This window comes from Lucilia sericata, unplaced genomic scaffold (genome assembly GCF_015586225.1).
Source record: "Lucilia sericata isolate MDLA Ls3-8-SP2 unplaced genomic scaffold, ASM1558622v1 Contig001294F_arrow, whole genome shotgun sequence".
In the NCBI taxonomy this organism is placed as follows: domain Eukaryota; kingdom Metazoa; phylum Arthropoda; class Insecta; order Diptera; family Calliphoridae; genus Lucilia; species Lucilia sericata.
The window spans coordinates 105644-111462 of NW_023995242.1; the positions used below are offsets into that span (position 1 = coordinate 105644).

The 5819-nt window shown below is 31.6% G+C and overlaps 1 long non-coding RNA gene across 1 annotated transcript; it reads left to right on the forward strand.

The window, feature by feature from the left end:
- The first annotated feature begins 5123 nt into the window (after positions 1–5123).
- LOC119610869 lies at positions 5124–5608 on the forward strand. The gene is made up of 2 exons (XR_005232021.1): positions 5124–5269; positions 5330–5608. It is a non-coding gene; the product is annotated as an uncharacterized LOC119610869 (long non-coding RNA).
- The last annotated feature ends 211 nt before the right edge of the window (positions 5609–5819 follow it).

Genomic DNA, 5819 nt, shown 5'->3' on the forward strand with positions numbered 1-5819 from the left:
AACAGAACTAGAACAGAACTAGAACAGAACTAGAACAGAACTAGAACAGAACTAGAACAGAACTAGAACAGAACTAGAACAGAACTAGAACAGAACTAGAACAGAATAGAACAGAACTAGAACAGAACTAGAACAGAACTAGAACAGAACTAGAACAGAACTAGAACAGAACTAGAACAGAACTAGAACAGAACTAGAACAGAACTAGAACAGAACTAGAACAGAACTAGAACAGAACTAGAACAGAACTAGATCAGAACTAGAACAGAACTAGAACAGAACTAGAACAGAACTAGAACAGAACTAGAACAGAACTAGAACAGAACTAGAACAGAACTAGAACAGAACCAGAACAGAACTAGAACAGAATAGAACTAAAAGAAGAAAACATCAAGAACAAATTAAATTGAAGTACAGCATTGTTGTTGGGATAAAAAACTTGTCTACTTAATTAAAAAAATCTCTATGGAAACTTTGTAATCCCACTATGGCTATCCCCTCTATTTGATCATTCTACAGTCAGCTTATAATTCCATTTTATTGATAAGGAAGTTCAACTACATTAAATAACCTGGGGAGAGTTATCTACAATAACTGTTTGATAAAAAGAAAAAAATTAAAAATAATTTCCTATTAATTCCTTTTGTGTTTCCTGTTTCCTTCTCCACTAAGCATACCACCATAAAGGAATACCTGTAACTACATTAAAACGATTTTAATTGAAATTTTATCAGCTTATATTTCAATTTAGATCATTTACATAAATTATACACATACATATTTGCATACATACATACTATTTATAATAATACAAAAAAAATTAAGCACGAGTTTCTAGAGATAAAAATCAATATTTCATATGGAAACAAAAAGCTGCCAACATACCGCCAACATCATTCTAGAATTGCTTCATCATTGTTTCAATTTACATTTCCTTTTTATTTTATTTTGGTCTTATTCATGGTATTTTATTGTTTTTCTATATAAGAGATATTTTTATGCCACTCTTTTTATTTACATATACATTTCTTAATTTAAAGTCTAGACATGTATAAAGTGATTTATTTATAAAAAATTTATATGAAACTGTTCTTTTTTTTGGAAAACTGTATAAATATGAAGGCGAGAAAGTTATTTTAAAAATTTATCAGGTTTAATGATGTGTAATTAAAACGGCACATGGAACATATTTTTAACACAAGATGGAAATTTTCTGCTTTACATTGTGGGATTTGAAATTAAGATTGTGTGTTTCTAGCAGTTGTTGTTCAGTTCCTGTTCATTTTAATTCAGTTCTAGTTCAGTTCTGTACTAGTTCTGTTCTAGTTCTGTCTAGTTCTGTTTCTAGTTCTGTTCTAGTTCTGTTCTAGTTCAGTTTCTAGTTCAGTTCTAGTTCAGTTCTAGTTCTAATTCTGTTCTAGTTCTGTTCTAGTTCTGTTCTAGTTCTGTTCTAGTTCTGTTCAGTTCTGTTCTAGTTCTGTTCTAGTTCTGTTCTAGTTCTGTTCTAGTTCTGTTCTAGTTCTGTTCTAGTTCTGTACTAGTTCTGTTCTAGTTCTGTTCTAGTTCTGTTTTAGTTCTGTTCTAGTTATGTTCTAGTTCTGTTCTAGTTTTGTTCTAGTTCTGTTCTAGTTCTGTTCTAGTTCTGTTCTAGTTCTGTTCTAGTTCTGTTCTAGTTCTTTCTAGTTCTAGTTCTGTTCTAGTTCTGTTCTAGTTCAGTTCTAGTTCAGTTCTAGTTCAGTTCTAGTTGAGTTCTAGTTCAGTTCAGTTCTAGTTCAGTTGTAGTTCAGTTCTAGTTCAGTTCTAGTTCAGTTCTAGTTGAGTTCTAGTTGAGTTCTAGTTCAGTTCTAGTTCAGTTCCAGTTCAGTTCTAGTTCAGTTCTAGTTCAGTTCTAGTTCAGTTCTAGTTCAGTTCTAGTTCAGTTCTAGTTCAGTTCTAGTTCAGTTCTAGTTCAGTTCTAGTTCAGTTCTAGTTCAGTTCTAGTTCAGTTCTAGTTCAGTTCTAGTTCAGTTCTAGTTCAGTTCTAGTTCAGTTCTAGTTCAGTTCTAGTTCAGTTCTAGTTCAGTTCTAGTTCAGTTCTAGTTCAGTTCTAGTTCAGTTCTAGTTCAGTTCTAGTTCAGTTCTAGTTCAGTTCTAGTTCAGTTCTAGTTCAGTTCTAGTTCAGTTCTAGTTCAGTTCTAGTTCAGTTCTAGTTCAGTTCTAGTTCAGTTCTAGTTCAGTTCTAGTTCAGTTCTAGTTCAGTTCTAGTTCAGTTCTAGTTCAGTTCTAGTTCAGTTCTAGTTCAGTTCTAGTTCAGTTCTAGTTCAGTTCTAGTTCAGTTCTAGTTCAGTTCTAGTTCAGTTCTAGTTCAGTTCTAGTTCAGTTCTAGTTCAGTTCTAGTTCAGTTCTAGTTCAGTTCAAGTTCAGTTCTAGTTCAGTTCTAGTTCAGTTCTAGTTCAGTTCTAGTTCAGTTCTAGTTCTGTTCTAGTTCTGTTCTAGTTCTGTTCTAGTTCTGTTCTAGTTCTGTTCTGATCTAGTTCTGTTTGTTCTAGTTCTGTTCCAGTTCTTTTCTAGTTCTGTTCTAGTTCTGTTCTAGTTCTGTTAGTTCTGTTCTGTTCTAGTTCTGTTCTAGTTCTGTTCTAGTTCTGTTCTAGTTCTGTTCTAGTTCTGTTCTAGTTCTGTTCTAGTTCTGTTCTAGTTCTGTTCTAGTTCTGTTCTAGTTTCTGTTCTAGTTCTGTTCTAGTTCTGTTCTAGTTCTGTTCTAGTTCTGTTCTAGTTCTGTTCTAGTTCTGTTCTAGTTCTGTTCTAGTTCTGTTCTAGTTCTGTTCTAGTTCTGTTCTAGTTCTGTTCTAGTTCTGTTCTAGTTCTGTTCTAGTTCTGTTCTAGTTCTGTTCTAGTTCTGTTCTAGTTCTGTTCTAGTTCTGTTCTAGTTCTGTTCTAGTTCTGTTCTAGTTCTGTTCTAGTTCTGTTCTAGTTCTGTTCTAGTTCTGTTCTAGTTCTGTTCTAGTTCTGTTCTAGTTCTGTTCTAGTTCTGTTCTAGTTCTGTTCTAGTTCTGTTCTAGTTCTGTTCTAGTTCTGTTCTAGTTCTGTTCTAGTTCTGTTCTAGTTCTGCTCTAGTTCAGTTCTAGTTCAGTTCTAGTCAGTTCTAGTTCAATTCTAGTTCAGTTCTAGTTCAGTTCTGTTCTAGTTCAGTTCTAGTTCAGTTCTAGTTCAATTCTAGTTCAGTTCTAGTTCAGTTCTAGTTCTGTTCTAGTTCTGTTCTAGTTCTGTTCTAGTTCTGTTCTAGTTCTGTTCTAGTTCTGTTCTAGTTCTGTTCTAGTTCTGTTCTAGTTCTGTTTTAGTTCTGTTCTAGTTCTGTTCTAGTTCTGTTCTAGTTCTGTTCTAGTTCTGTTCTAGTTCTGTTCTAGTTCTGTTCTAGTTCTGTTCTAGTTCTGTTCTAGTTCTGTTCTAGTCTGTTCTAGTTCTGTTCTAGTTCTGTTCTAGTTCTGTTCTAGTTCTGTTCTAGTTCTGTTCTAGTTCTGTTCTAGTTCTGTTCTAGTTCTGTTTAGTTCTGTTCTAGTTCTGTTCTAATTCAGTACTATTTCAGTTCTAGTTCACTTCTAGTTCACTTCTCGTTCACTTCTAGTTCACTTCTAGTTCAATTCTAGTTCAATTCTAGTTCAGTTTTAGTTAAGTTCTTGTTCTGTTCTAATTCAGTTCTAATTCAGTTCTAATTCAGTACCCAGTTCAGTTCTAGTTCAATTCTAGTTCAGTTTTAGTTAAGTTCTAGTTTAGTTTTAGTTCAGTTCTAGTTCAGTTCTGGTTCAGTTCTAGTTCAGTTGTAGTTCAGGTCTAGTGTGTTTTCAATATTTAGAATTGTCATTTTTCTAAAAAAAGTTCTATTAAAATTCTTTAATTCATTGCATTAATTCAATTAATTGAATAATGCAATTATTTTACTTCATTATTTATATAGATTTTTGCCTACGCGCTTAATTCTCCTCTAAGTGTTGTTAATTGTGTAAATCTGTTTATAATTTATTTATTATTACAAAAAAAAAAAAAAAACATACACTTCTATCTTATTGATATTATACCATCCAATTATTCTAATTACTTTATGCTCAAAGTCGCAAAATTGTAAATTGAATGCCACACCACCACCTCCATGTAAATATTTATAACACAAGTCAGGTAAGAAACGAAGAAAACAAAGTAAAACAATTTCATTTAACTATTACTTTCCGTGAGTGTTTTTTTTTTGCAATTTTTTCTAATTTTCGTTGTAATTCAGTTCAGTTTAATATGGTTTTTTATTTCAGCTTTTTTTTTTGCCTTACTCGTCATTACTATTATTTTTATTGAGTTTCATTTTCTTGTTTTCCTCGTTATAAAAATCGCGTTTTATTCGGTGGAGAGTTAAAATAGGGACTGTTTAAAGGAAATGTTAAATTTTTTTAAAAGAAGAAGAAAATAAGAGAACTTTTAGTGGCAGATTTAGTGGTGCCAATAAAATATTGTAGGCTTAACTAACTAGTTTGTTTGCTGGCATTAAGATTTTGGAAAAATATGCTATAACAAAATGTTCGTAAATAGAGCAAAATAATATTTAAGTTTGGTTGTATGAACCATATTTGATAACCACAACTAAGAAATTTGATCCCTTCGAACAAAATCTGTTCTCTCATTTGATATTTACAACTCTTTCTAAAAGAAGAGAAAATTAAAGAACTTTTAGTGCAGATTTAGTGGTCCCAATAAAATATTGTAGGCTCAACTAAGTAGTTTGTTTGCTGGCATTAAGATTTTGCAAAAATAGTCGCTATAAACAAGATGTATCTTTGCTACAACCAAATGTTTGTAAAGAGAGAAAATAATATTTAAGTTTGGTTGTATCAAACATATTTGATAACCACAACTAAGAAATTTGATCCCTTCGAACAAAATATGTTCTCTCATTTGAAATTTACAACTCTTTTCATAACACTCTGTTCATATTCCCATATTGTAATGTGTTGTAAGTGTAATAGCGCGGTAATAGCAAATGGCAACATTAATAACAACAACTACTACAATAACAACAACCCACAGTTTGCCTCTATTCATTCAGTCAATAACGCCAGTCAATTCAGTCATTAACATTAAACAAAAAAATAGTCATAGATGAGTTGAAAACACTGGCAGTACAATAGACTTAAGGGCTATTTTTCAATTCTATACGAAATCAAGCATTGTTGCTGCTGCTGTTGTTGTTGTAGTAGTCGTCGACATCATTATCATCATCAGCATTCTCATAATCAGCTGTGTAGTCGACGTTTGTATTTCAAAAAGCTTTTAACATTTACAATTTTCCTACAAGTTTTTTTTTTTTCAGTTCATTCTTTTCGAAATGTCGACGTTTATAATCACAACCAGACGAACTAAGTATTATGAGGCAAAACGTTAAATTGACCCTAAATGTTGGCAATTTAGAAGGTGGTAATAGTAACAATATTAAACTCAATTGGCTAAGGTTAGTTAAGTGCAAATATATCAAAACACACAAACAGCAGCAAATGCCAAAAAGGAATAAAACTTTTCTAGTGAAATTATAACGATAATAACGACAAGTGTTCATAAACACCGAAAGAAAAAAAAAAAAAAAAAAAAAAAATAAATAAAATACCAAAATCAGCCATAAATGTTTAATGGATTTATGTCTCCATGGCGTAGAGATAATGAAAAGTAAGTGAGTGAAAGTGTCAAAACTAAATTAAGGTTAAAAATGTAATTAAAGTAAGAATTTGTTAACGGGATATTATAAGTGTTTAAATGTGTTTGACATGAAAGGATATTTCCGGATGTTTATTAAAGGAAATGCAAAT